The sequence below is a fragment of the Rhinoderma darwinii genome, chromosome 13 (assembly GCF_050947455.1).
Source record: "Rhinoderma darwinii isolate aRhiDar2 chromosome 13, aRhiDar2.hap1, whole genome shotgun sequence".
Lineage (NCBI taxonomy): Eukaryota > Metazoa > Chordata > Amphibia > Anura > Rhinodermatidae > Rhinoderma > Rhinoderma darwinii.
The window spans coordinates 32,967,613-32,980,837 of record NC_134699.1 but is presented as its reverse complement, the minus strand read 5'-3'; the positions used below and the strand labels follow the sequence as shown (position 1 = coordinate 32,980,837).

At 42.6% G+C, this 13,225-nt stretch overlaps 1 protein-coding gene across 3 annotated transcripts in view; it reads right to left on the bottom strand.

Moving 5' to 3' along the window:
* Nucleotides 1-12,739, bottom strand: part of LOC142665595 (CMP-N-acetylneuraminate-beta-galactosamide-alpha-2,3-sialyltransferase 2-like) — a 36,986-nt gene extending 24,247 nt beyond the window's left edge. For 2 of the 3 annotated variants that reach the window (XM_075845302.1, XM_075845301.1), the window contains exons 1-2: nt 12,557-12,739; nt 12,201-12,255 (exon numbers count right to left, since the gene is read on the bottom strand). The gene's annotated coding sequence lies outside the window, so the exon portion shown is untranslated. Of the gene's footprint in view, nt 1-2,137; nt 2,201-12,200; nt 12,256-12,556 lie in introns of those variants that run through there. The other variant, XM_075845303.1, reaches the window with a different exon arrangement.
* Between the last annotated feature and the right edge of the window lie 486 nt (nt 12,740-13,225).

Here is a 13,225-nt window from a genome sequence, read left to right as displayed (position 1 = left end):
TTCCACGAAGTGTGTTAGTCTGAAAGTAATTTTAAAAGGCTATGTACTTTTTTTGGTGGCATTTTTTTATTCAACAATTTTTGAATTTCGAATATAAAAAAAATAAATATGAGGATTCCAGGACTTCGAGTCTTCGATATGTCCAATAAAACCCACAGGTTTAAAGTAATGGTTATTGGACAGGGTAATTTTGCAAACAGTTATGTTTGTTAAATACTAGTGTTGTCTTAAAAGCAACCTCTACTTTTGTTTAACGTTTTGTTGCCAACAATTGGTAAACATTACAGTTACTTATATAGCGCCAACATATTACGCAGTGTTGCACAGAGGTCCTCTTTTTTACTGTCCCCATTGGGGCGCACAATCTAAATATACATAAAATGGATCATTATTTTAAAGGGTAAGTAAACTTTAAAAAAAAAATTGCCGCGTCATAGTGACATGTCCAAAGTTTCGACCGGTGGGGATCAGAGCAATGAGACCCCCACGATCGCTAAAATGAAGCGGCAGAAGCGCTCGGGTGAGCGCTCTGCTGCTTCTTTTCGGAGGGGTTTTCCTCGGAAAGCCAAGCAAGTGGTGTATGGGCTTAAAGTCTACGAGCCCATACACTGCTCACTTGGCTTTCTGAGGAAAGTCGATTACAAACGAAGCAGCAGAGCGCTCACCTGAGTACTTCTGCCGCTTCGTTTTAGTGACCGGTGGGGCCCCTCGTGCTCGGACCCCACCGATCAAAACTTCTTACATGTCAAACATTTTTTTAAAGTTTAGTTACCCTTTAAGCTACACACACACACACACACACACACACACACACACACACACACACACACAGTAGTATTGGTTTGACCACCAAATTTGCACAAAAAGGAGGACATATAAAAAGTTATTCAAATGTCAAATTCAGAAAGGTAAAAAACGTTAAAATTAGTCTCAGCATTGCAATATATACCTAAAATGTGTCATGGTGTATGAAGAATATGATACAGAAGAATATTTATAGCAGCTATTTGCTTTTAGTACTTAATCACATGATGTCTGACAGCTCCTAAAAAGCTTTTGTTGGCAGTGTTGGAACAATATGCAAAATGTCAAGTTCTTATATACAAGAGGAAGTAAAAAAAAAAAAGTTCCTTATTTTGTTTCCATATATGTGTTAGCCTGATATAGATGTCACATAATTTAATATTTCATGGACTAGATGCTAGAACCATATTGCTTCTGTAAAGCTTCCCTTTAATTTTTTAATAGCACAGTCTTAAGCACTGTTCTTGCCGTTAAAAATAACAGAACCCCAGTACTCCATTAAAGTAAATAGGGTCCCTCAGGATCTGTCCAAAAAAATGGATCAGTTATAAACAGAAGCCAGGATGCAAGAGTGAACGAAGCCTTAGATAATAATAATAATAATAATCTTTATTTATATAGCGCCAACATATTACGCAGCACTTTACAATGTAGAGGGAACATGAAAACAATATCAGACATTACATAGTGACAAAGTTAATTTACAATTCAAACCTGGGGAGTGAGGACCCTGCTCGCAAGAGCTTACAATCTATGAGGACATAAGGGAGACACAAAGTGTAATAGTGTTTGTTCTGTACAATGGTCTGGCCATTTTTATACACATGCGGTGGTATCATAAAGCTGCATGAGCCGGTCACCAGCCACTATCCGTGTATGACGGACATGAAGAGAAGGAGTGTGAGGGAATCTTATTCTGATGACTAATCTAAATGGAGGGCCATGAAAAGGAGTCAGATTAGGGAATTTTATAGGCCTGTCTAAATAGATGTGGTATTCTCAATCCGCAAAAAACTGTAGCGCACACATAAAAATTAAAGAAATTACACTTTCATTGATTAAATCGGTCTCAGCCACACATCAGCAGTTTAACTAATTGTGCCACTTCTAAAAGGAGAACACTGTACATTCGCTGACTCTGAAGCCTTGCAGATAAAGCCTCGAGAGAAACAAATAACCTTGCAACGTCCCAACGTTAGAAAATCCACACCATGAACAGTACATAATACACAACTAAAAGCCAATGTGATACCAAAATACAGATACCAAAAATATTTCTACATTTTACAGTTAACAAATTAGAACAATTCCAAAGAATTTTTAAGTTACTCACTTGAAGAAGAAATACGGAAATGACTTCTGCTCTGACTGTACAAGATATTCCAAAGTGAAGATAAGGAGAACACGGTTTCAACATTCGCTCATTAGCAAATAAAAAAAAATGCGCAGCCACAGTTAACTCAATAGTGTCATTGCGTAACAAGACACTGAACCTGCTTCTATCAGAACTGGGGCATGTAAATGACAGCATCAGCTGCTTTTTATGTACACCTTTACCAACTATTTTTTTCTTATATGCTTCAATGAATATAAGTTAATGTTTGCAAAGGTGTACATACCCTTTAGGGTATGTTCACACGGCTTATTTTCAGGCATATTTTGGAGCTCCAAAACACACTTGAAATAAGCCTGCAAACAGTTTCTCATTGATTTCAATAGGAAATACATTGTGCTGTTCATGAGGGGTATTTTTACACTGCTGAATAAAAAATAAAAAATGCCTCGTAAAAATACGCCTTGTAAAAAGAAGCAGCATGCCACTACTTGAGCCATTTTTGGAGCCGAATTTTCCATGGACACAACAAAAAGCACCTCAAAACATGCATGCAAAAACCCAAATCAACTGGATTCAGAGGCAATTTTCCTTTAAAATCAGCCTTGTATTTTTCGGCCTCAAACATATGCCGTGTGAACATACCCTCAAGCAAACATGCCTACTCTCCCAAGTTGTCACCTGAAATAGAGGAGATCTGATCTTCCGGACTGCTTTAAGGGTATGTCCACATGGCTTCTGTTCAAATCAGACAAATACGAGGCAGTTTTCAAGAAAAAAACACTCTGAGTATCAGGCGTTTGAGGCAGACTTGCCAAATATTTTTGAAGTGTTTCTTTGAAACGTTTTTGCCATTGTCCATAGTAAATGGGAAAAATATGCCTTAAAAATAAAAAATGTAATCTTAGTGTAATTCTTAATTTAAAAAAAATAAAAATTGCCTTGTTTTGAGTGAATTGGAGGGGGTGGGGCGACTGTCCGGTTACACTCTGAACCTGGATAAGACAGAAGCGATGTTACTGAAAGGCCCCTCCGCACCCGTGGTCACGCAAATTCCCATTTAAATGGAACTCTCAGGCCCTCACATATCTAGGAGTCCGAATCACGAAACGCCCGTCCGCACTCTATAGCACCAACATATCGCACTATATAACGGAACTGGAGAAGACGCTCCTCTCCTGGAAACACTTTACACTCTCTTATCTGGGCAGGGCTAATCTACTCAAAATTACAGAATTCCCACGCCTCCTGTACCTCTTCCACACACTCCCAATTTACCTCACACCCAAAGACGAGCGCAGAATCAACTCTCTCTATAGAACCTTTATCTGGGGCGGGAAAAGATCCAGAATAGCCTATATCATCCTGCAGCAGCCCAGGGGTAACGGGGGTATCAACTTCCCCAATATTAAACACTACAATCTGGCAGCTCTATATCGGTATATCTCTGACTGGATCCACAACACCTCCGTATACACCTCCTCACCTCTAGACTCGGCATTGTTCATGGGGAACGCTTTATCAGGACTCTTGCATCTTCCTTATGGGAGCCTGACGAGGGAAACAAGGGCCAACCCCTTACTATTTACCACATGGAAGGCATGGCAGAAGATAAGATCTCTCTTTCATCTTTCTCCTCTGCTATCTCTTCATATGCCCTTGGTATGTAACCCTGACTTTCAGAGTGGTAACCCTGCTGCTGTCTTTCACAGATGGTACAGGCTGCGGCTCACTTCTGTGGGGCAATTCGTGAACATAGAAGAGCGTAGGATGTTCTCCTTTACAGAGCTATGTTCTAAGTTTCCGGATCACCCGATTGATCTCTTTAGCTATATGCAAGTCAAAAGCTACTTAACAAAGATACTATCACCGATACCTGACCAAGAATGGAACCCATGCCTGCGACATCATTTTTCAAAACAAAACTACCTCAGGGGTCAAATCACTCGTAATTATCAATTTATCCACGTTCCCTTAGATTATTCTCAAACTCAAACCCCCCTAACCAAATGGCAAACAGATGACCACACGCTCACCTACACAACCATTTTAGCGGCTCTGACACAGGCACATAAATTTCTCCCTTCGGCGTGTTTCCTGGAGAGGAGATTGAAAGTCTCCCATAGGTCATACCTAACACCGCATATAGGGCACAAAATAGGCGTCTATCCCACATCGCAGTGCTTCAAATGCCACACACCGGAGGCTAACCTCTATCATTGTCTATGGTCCTGCCCAAATATCCAAACTTTCTGGTCCAGAATACAAGTATTCACCTCTGAACACCTCACAAACTTTGTTCCTAACACAGCGTTATGGGCAATCTTTGGGTACCTGGACCCTGATACACACCACTGTTCCCCCGGGGCGCATAGACTATTGCACTACGTGGCGGCAGCGGGGGGTAAAGGCTATCCTACAAACCTGGCTTCATGATCAGGCCCCGCCGCTCAAAATGTTTCTTGACAAACTCTCCTATCTGATGAAGATGGATTGGATGGAGGCCTCTCTCCACAAAGAGCAAAAGGTCAAGCAATTTTTCAATACTTGGGAATCCTTTATCTCACTCCTCCCGTGGAATGTGCAAATGAAAATAAAAAACTGCTTTGACTCCACTATATGGTTTAATGAACAGCTACTTATGGGGGACGAACCTATATTGTAACGTGTGTTCACTGCGAGATGAGTTGTCGGGGATTCGGATTCTTATGATGCCTGCGGGGGTCACGCCTCTGATCTGCTTATTGGCGATCTCGCTTCTCGGAGAAAGCTTTTGGATAACATATCGGTGAGACTGGCACAGGGTATTTGGCTGGTTCCATGCCCATGATATCGTCACACTGGGGTTGAAAACCCGACGAGAAGGGGAGACCCTGCATTTGCTTGATATATAGATCCCCTCACTTGACTTATTGGAATTATGGATATAATGAGCTTAATAGTAACGGTTATGACTGTTATGTTTTTGTTCCCCTCCCCCCCCCCCTATTTTTGTTTACTTCTCTTTAATTTTATTGAATATATATATTTTTTTATTTTTTTTATTTTTCTCCTTTTTTATTTATTGTTTTATCCCATTATTTGATCTTTCTCAATGTCTTGTATATTTCTCAGCCCCCATCCTCCCCTTTCTACTTTTTGTACCCCTTATTGGAAAATGTTAATAAAAACAATTTTGAAAAAAAAAAGTTGCCTTGTATGCACTTCCCAGCCCTTAACCATTGAAATCAATGATAAGCTGTTTGCAGGCGTTTTCAAAGTGTGTGTGTGTGTGTGTGTGTATACCCTTAGGATAGGGCACATTTCCTGATAAATGCTGCTGGCAGCGGCCACTAGGGGGAGCTAGCTGTATGTGCCTTTATACTACTCCGACAGAAATGTATTGAGTTCTATGGCTGCATGAGGGGAGGCACTCTACTGACACAGTTTGTGAGGGGACACTCTGCAGGTAGTATTGTTTATTGGGGAACTCTGCTGGCACAGTTTATGTGCAATATTTTTATAGGGGTACTCTTCTAGAAGTAACTTATGCTTAGCGGAGGGCATAAGGAGGTAGTGCTTTTCGGACACAAACAGCAGCGACCCCCTGTGCAAGAACTGTATATGGCACCCACTTCATAAGATCAGTCCATTTGATAAAACCTTATTAATAGTAAAGTGACAATGGCCCCCCTTATCTACTGAGCACCTGTGTAACTGCACAGGTTGCACAAATAGTATATCCACCCCATCTCAGGGATTCAAAGAACAAAGGGAGGATCCCTATGGTATACACGGACCTCTCAGACCCTATACAAGCCACAACAGTAACTGTGCCACATTAAGGAGATTTACATCTTTTAAAAAGACGACCTAATTATAATGGATTCCATCACAACAGTAACCAATTGTACTTTATACTGCCCTGTCTAAAAGGGAATAGATATCATGTAGAAGTTCTCCAGCTTTTGTATACGTATGTTATCATGTGTCCACTAAAGAAGCGCACACAAGCAATTTTACTTGAGAGGTCTGCCAGGGTGCACCAAAAGATCTGTTACACTCTAATTGTAGCCCGTTAAATACTATCTTCCTGCTCACTTAGCATTCCATTTGTCTTTTCCCTTAAGGCCTGCTAATAAATGTTTCACAGTTGCCCTAAATAGACGACTGTAGTTTACTCATGACTACCACATGGCAGACGAAAATATTTGCAAAGCTTTATTTACTGGTACATAGTATAGTATAGCTTCACAGCAGTTTAAAGAGGACCCGTCACCTCTCCCGGTTTTAGTAAATAATTCAATTCCCCACGGAATAACAATTCTGTAACCGCTTTTCTTAGAACTCTACATTGTGCCGTTCCGCTGTTATTCCTACTAGAAATATATGAATAAATTGACAACTGGGTGTTACCAGTTGGGGGTGTGTCTTTACACAGTCTGACAACTTCCAATCAGTGCTGACAAAGTGAGACTGTAGGGACACGCCCCTTCGACAAGGGGAATGTTAACACCCAGTTGTCACTTTATTCATAAATCGCTAGGAGGAATAACAGAGGAATGGCACAATGCAGAGTTCTAAGAAAATATGTTCTAAAATAGTTATTTCATAGGGAATACAAGGATTTACTAAAATAGACATATCAAGAGAGGTAAAAGATCCTCTTTATTCAACACACTGCTTTTTCTGGTGGAAAAAAAGTGTATACAGGAGCATGTTGGGCAGCGGTGACATTTAAGGTTCAATCATTGCTATGACAAAAAAAATATATTTACCTTTAACAATCTAATAAATAGTTACGCTGCCAATTCCAGTAACCGTTTTTCCTAGTATTCAGACATCCACACTCTCCCGAGCAGCTCACATAGCCAAGGGTTAAGTCAGGGGCAAAGCTAAAGGCTCATGGGCCCCGATGCAAGAATTCTTACTGGGCCCCCCCCCCCCGCAAACTTCTCATGGCCGACGGTCCGCAGCTTTCAGCTGCATCGCTGGGTCTCCTAAGTGGCCCAACAATGCAGCCGGGGGCGTCACTAAGGCTGGGTTCACACACCCTATTTACGGACGTAATTCGGGCGTTTTAGCATTGAATTACGTTCAAAAATGCGGCTCAAAAGCGTTGGCAAACATCTGCCCATTCATTTGAATGGGTCTTACGATGTTCTGTGCCGACAGTCATTTTTTTTTACGCGCCGCTGTCAAAAGGCGCGCGTAAAAAAGACGCCCGCGTCAAAGAAGTGCCTGTCACTTCTTCAGACGTAAATGGAGCTGTTTTCCATGGACTCCATAGAAAAACAGCTCCAATTACGTCCGTAATGGACGCAGCGAAAGACGCCTGCACATGCCATTACGGCTGAAATTACGGTGCTGTTTTCTCCTGAAAACAGCACCGTAATTTCAGCCGTAACAGACGCTGCCGTGTGAACATACCCTCAGGGCTTAAAATGTCAGGGGAAATAGCCCCAATACATATGTGTCCGCCCAAAAAAAAGTGTGTATATGAGGCAGCATAGCATATCTATAGCACTACGACCCTATAAACTATGGATAGGATTAGATACAGTGGCTCAGAAGGCAGTATTACACATGAGAGGATTAGATACAGTGGCCCAGCAGACAGTATCACACATGATAGGATTAGATACACAGCTCAGCAGACAGTATCACACGATAGGATTAGATACAGTGGCTCAGCAGACAGTACCACACGATAGGATTAGATACAGTGGCTCAGAAGGCAGTATCACACGATAGGATTAGATACAGTGGCTCAGAAGGCAGTATCACACATGATAGGATTAGATACAGTGGCTCAGCAGACAGTATCACACATGATAGGATTAGATACACAGCTCAGCAGACAGTATCACACAAGATACGATTAGATACAGGGCCCAGCTCGCTGACATTGCGGCTCCAGCGCTGGACCCAGGATAGGTAAGAATAATAATTTTGCTTCTTTATGTGTTACGGATTATTTTTGTGTGTTTGTGTTTTTTTACAGGTTCGGTTGTTGGACTTCGGATACGAGGACTTCTATGATGGCGTTTTTTTTATTCTCAATAAAATGGTTAATGAGGGTTGTGTTTTTTTATTTCAATAAAATATTTTTTCTATGTGCTTGTATCTTTTTAAACTTTATTATCACCGCCTTAGTAATGGCCGCTGGCTGATTGACAACCTCCATTACTAAGGCGAGGCTTAATGTTAGCCGCTGCAGAGGCCAACACTAACCCCCATTATTACCCCGGTACCCACCGCCACCAGGAGTACTGGGAAGAGCCGGGTACGAACCAGTACCCGACCATCTGTAGTGACGGGCAGGCACCGGGGTGGCCGCAGGCTGGTATTAGGCTGGGGAAGGCCCAAAACAGTGGCCCTTCCCACCCTGGTAATGCTGCCTGCTGCTGCTGTGTTGCATCTGGCTGGTTATGAAAATTGGGGGGGACCCCACATCGTTCTTTCCAATTATTTTATTTTTTTAAATGACGTGGGGTCCCCCCCATTTTTCATAACCAGCCAGATACAATAAAGCAGCAGCAGCCTAGCATTACCAGGGTGGGAAGGGCCACTGTTTTTGGCCTTTCCCCTCCTGATAATACCAGCCTACGGCCACCCCAGTGGCCGACCATCACTACAGATGGTCAGGTACTGGATCGTACCCGGCTCTTCCCAGCACCCCTGGTGGCGGTGGGTACCGGGGTAATAAAGGGGGTTAGTGTTAGCCTCTGCACCGGCTAACACTAAGCCCCGCCTTAGCAATGGATGCTGTCAATCAGCCAGCGGCCATTACTAAAGCAGTAGTAATATAGTTTAAAAAAAAAAAAACACAGACATAGAAAAAATATTTTATTGAAATAAAAAAAAAAACCCACACAGACCTCATTAACCATTTTATTGATAATAAAAAAAAAAAGCTGTCATTTAAGTAGTCCTGGAATCCGACGTAGTCCAACGACCGAACCTGTAAGAAAACACACAAAAAATGATTAGTAACACATGTGTTAGGCTTAGATACAGGGCCCATGTGTGATACTGTCTGTGGGACCCTGTATCTAAGCCTACCACAACGTAGACTTAGATACAGGGTCCAGCAGACAGTAATCTTATACAGTATAAGATTACTGTGTGCTGGGGCCCTGTATCTAAACCTACAGTGTGGTAGGCTTAGATACAGGGCCCAGCAGACAGGATCACGCATGGGCCATGTATCTAAGCCTACCATGTGATTGGCTTAGATACAGGGCCCAGCAGACAGGATCACACAATCTGTGATCCTGTCTCATGGGCCCCCTAAGCCTGATACATCGTAGGCTTAGGGGTTGTGCAGTCCCTAAACATTGATGGCCTATCCACAGGATAGGCCATCAATAGCTGATGTGTCGCTCGGGACCCGCAAATCAGCTGTTTTGAAGGGGCCGCAGCACTCGTACGAGAGCTGCTTCCCCTTCATTTCACTACTTGCTCACACTGTGAATCGCCGACACGGATTCACAGTGTGACCGGAATGAAGTGACAGGAATGAAGGGGAGCAGCTCTCGTACGAGTGCTGCGGCCCCTTCAAAACAGCTGATTGGCGGGTCCCGGGAGTCGGTCCCCGCCAGTCAAGGCTAACCTTACCTTCCTCTTCGGCCGCGGCGGGAGTTCTGTCGTCTCGATGCTGTGCGCGGCGCATAGCGCTGTGACGTCATGCGCTGCGCACAGCGCCTGACGTCAGGACCTCCGCTGCCATCCGGAACCAGGAAGGTAAGTAAAGTATGTTACTATAGTAACAGGGGCCCGCGGCCCGAGTTACTATAGTAACTTTTTATTGATGTGGTGCGGGGGGCCGTGGGCCCCCCTGGCTTCGGGGCCCGGTCACAATTGCGACCGCTGCGACCCCTATAGCTACGCCAGTGGGTTAAGTGATAAAATTCTTTCTGCCTTCTGCTGCTGACATCAGGGGCAGAGAAAGAAATAATAGGGCTCCACCACAACATTTATGCTGCGGTTTTTTTCCGCAGCGTGGGCATAAGTTTTTCTAAACTTTGCTGCTACTGTAAATGCATCGGAATATCTGCACAAAATTCCGTTGCAGAAATTCTGCAGTGTTTATGCTACGTGGGAACCCGGCCTAAAAGTTTGCACCACGGGTCAAATTATGCATGCTTTGTTAACGGATTCTTTTTGCAGCGTGTTGGTTAAGATTTGTGCAAATCTCATCCACTTTGCTGCTACTACCGCTGCAGATTTTCTGCAATGAAATCAGTTGCGGAAAATCCGCAGCTAATCTGCCTCATGTGCACATACCCTTACTAATTTTGATTAAGTGAACGTTCACTGCTCAGCCTGATTACTGTACATTTTTATGCATTTACACCAGATAACTTGCATAGATACATTGATAAATCACTATACCGATGTAAACAGTATTATGTACTGCATTGACAAATGCTGCATGGGGCCTCATAGAATGTTAGGTAGCTTTTTGACTCAAGACATTTTGTAGTGAAACGGAGGAGGAAGCCAGACAAAAACAACATTTAGGAACAAAAAGTTAATGAAACTCTGCCAGCAAGCAAACCGCTCTCTGTGCATTTGCCCAAAATGGAGAAGAAAACGCTTAACCACCACACATTACGTTCCCCTTTTATCAGCCCAGGTTCGCGATTCCGTTGAAGTTACAACCTTGGCCTTCCGTGTACCTGGTCATTCATTTAAACTAGGACACACAGCAATTCATTATTTTGCATGAGAACTAGACTACCCATTAAGAATTTGGATTTAAAGTAAACCTCCAACTTTTATAAAATAACAGCTAGTCAGATCAGACTGCACACTTCAACAGCATTGTACAGATGTAGTAGGCATGATTTTGTCATTTAAAACTTATTTTTCTAAACCATCACTTTTGGCATATGAACTCTAGTTTGCTCGGTGGTTTCCCTAGCTCTCATAGATTTTAATGGAGAATGACACTCCTGTATCTCTGGCTTGTGGAGGGCTCCAGCTATTCGACACCCACTGATCACATTTTTATGGTATTGCTAATGATCATGAGAAACTCCTCTCCCGCGAGTTTAGTTAATGCAGTGTTGGTGTTATTCTCACTGCAAAGATAGCAAATAAAGAATTGTTCTTTATTCCTGCAGCTCTTTACCATTAATATGCATTTACAAGTTTTGCAAATTATAGCAGTTAGAACCTCCTGTAACACTTCTGTGCATATGTGATATGATGTTCACCCGGACAGGAGGTGTTAGCTATACAATCTGGAATAACACAACCTCCAAAATGCAAGGGGGAGCTCCAAAAAAAAACAACAATAATTCGGCAAAGGCATATAAATTAGGGGCAAATATACCACCTGTGCCGCTGCATGATAGACAGACTGTGCAAGTGGCTGCTAAAGGAGATTTGGACGGTACCATTAACTACTATAAATTGCACACTAACTGTATAGCTGACCGCCAGGGTCTGCAAGCTTACTGTACCACTGACCACAAAGACTAAATCACTGACCACAGCGATCACTTGCCGATTGTAACACAGACCACCGGCCACATGCACGGCTTCTTTAATTTATTTCTTCTAGGAAGTCCTGAGAGAGTCGCTCTATATAAAGCTTCTCTTTGCAAATCAGCTGCTGTCAGGGGGTCACATAATGTATACTAGCGGGCCCCAACCTTTTATACCTTGTGAGCCACATTCAATTTTGATGGCCGCAAGCCAAAAGTAAAAAATATTAACATCTTACACGTAGAGAAACATAAATCACAAAAGTTTAGATTTGCTGGTAAATATTTCAGTTTGAAATTTAACTCACTGGTATCCCAGCGCCCAGATTGGCAGTTTTCTGGGGATAGTATACGTCTGTAATATTGTTAATGTGGATGTCGTATTGTAGCAAGAGCAAATGGTTATAACTCGAGGTTCCTATGGCGAGCCCCCGGTTGCGAAACACTGCTGTATACAGTCCTGCAGCAGAATTAGGCTATAAATAACAACATAATTGTATCTTTCTGTACCAAAAGTTGCTTAAAAAAATATATTTTAAAAAGAATGGAGGCCTTCTTTAAGAACAGCTAAAATATGGCCAACTTACATAAAAACGTCGCAGTTCCAAAGATTTTTGGCGATTACTTCTTCAATGGCCCCAGCTAGGAAAAAAAAGAGCGAGGATTATATAGGCAGAGTAGCGATTATAGCAATTACTACGGCATCCTTTCTTATGTAACATGCCTTTATGTACAGTCCCATACAAAGCAACATCTGTCTCTTCTTGCCTTTCCATAGAAACTGCATAAAATAAAGCTCAGACATGTTCTCAGCTAATAAAATCTGTGCTATTCAAACAAATGCCAAGCACTAAGTATAGACAGCGTTTCATCCTGCACATTAAAAACCTGCAACACCCTGAAATCCTGTGTTCTGCCAGTCAAACACTTCTTAGGACATTACCTTGGGGGTCCCCGGCACCACCACAAAAACCTGGATGTTCCTCCTGTTTGCAGAATACAGAGGCAGCTGAATGTTACATGTGAACTGTGTGTAGGAGACCGGTGAATGCTTACATCCTCACTAGAACCTCCCCCACAGTCAGACAGGAAACATAGTTAGCAGATGTTTGGCCAGCTAGAGAGTGTGGAGGGTAATGAACTTGCTGCAAACAGCCACCAAAGTCAATCTAACGGTCAGATGCTGGGCCGATACATTGTAACCTGTTTTCCTCTGCTACTGTCAAACCTGCTGACCGCAACCAAAACTCTGCTACAAAAACATCCTGACACCGTGATACAGGATACAAGAACAAGAATAGTGTTATCAGTCAGAGAAAAACAGAAAACACTAAATAAAATATTATCAAGAGGAAAAAAACAGAAGGTCCAGAATTGGGACCTTCTCTTCTTTTGTATCCCACTGAGGCATCCTATATCCAGAGAAGGGGGCCGCATAGCACAGATTAAAATGGAATCTCCATAATGGTGCCCAGTTTTGTCACCTATGACAGAAGGGCCTGGTATTTGTTTTCCCATAACCTTTGGGCCAATTCCCCAACCCATTGCTTGTTAACAATGCAGTTCTTCTAGAGGGATGGCCCACACTCAGCGTAAACCGTGTTTTCGCAAG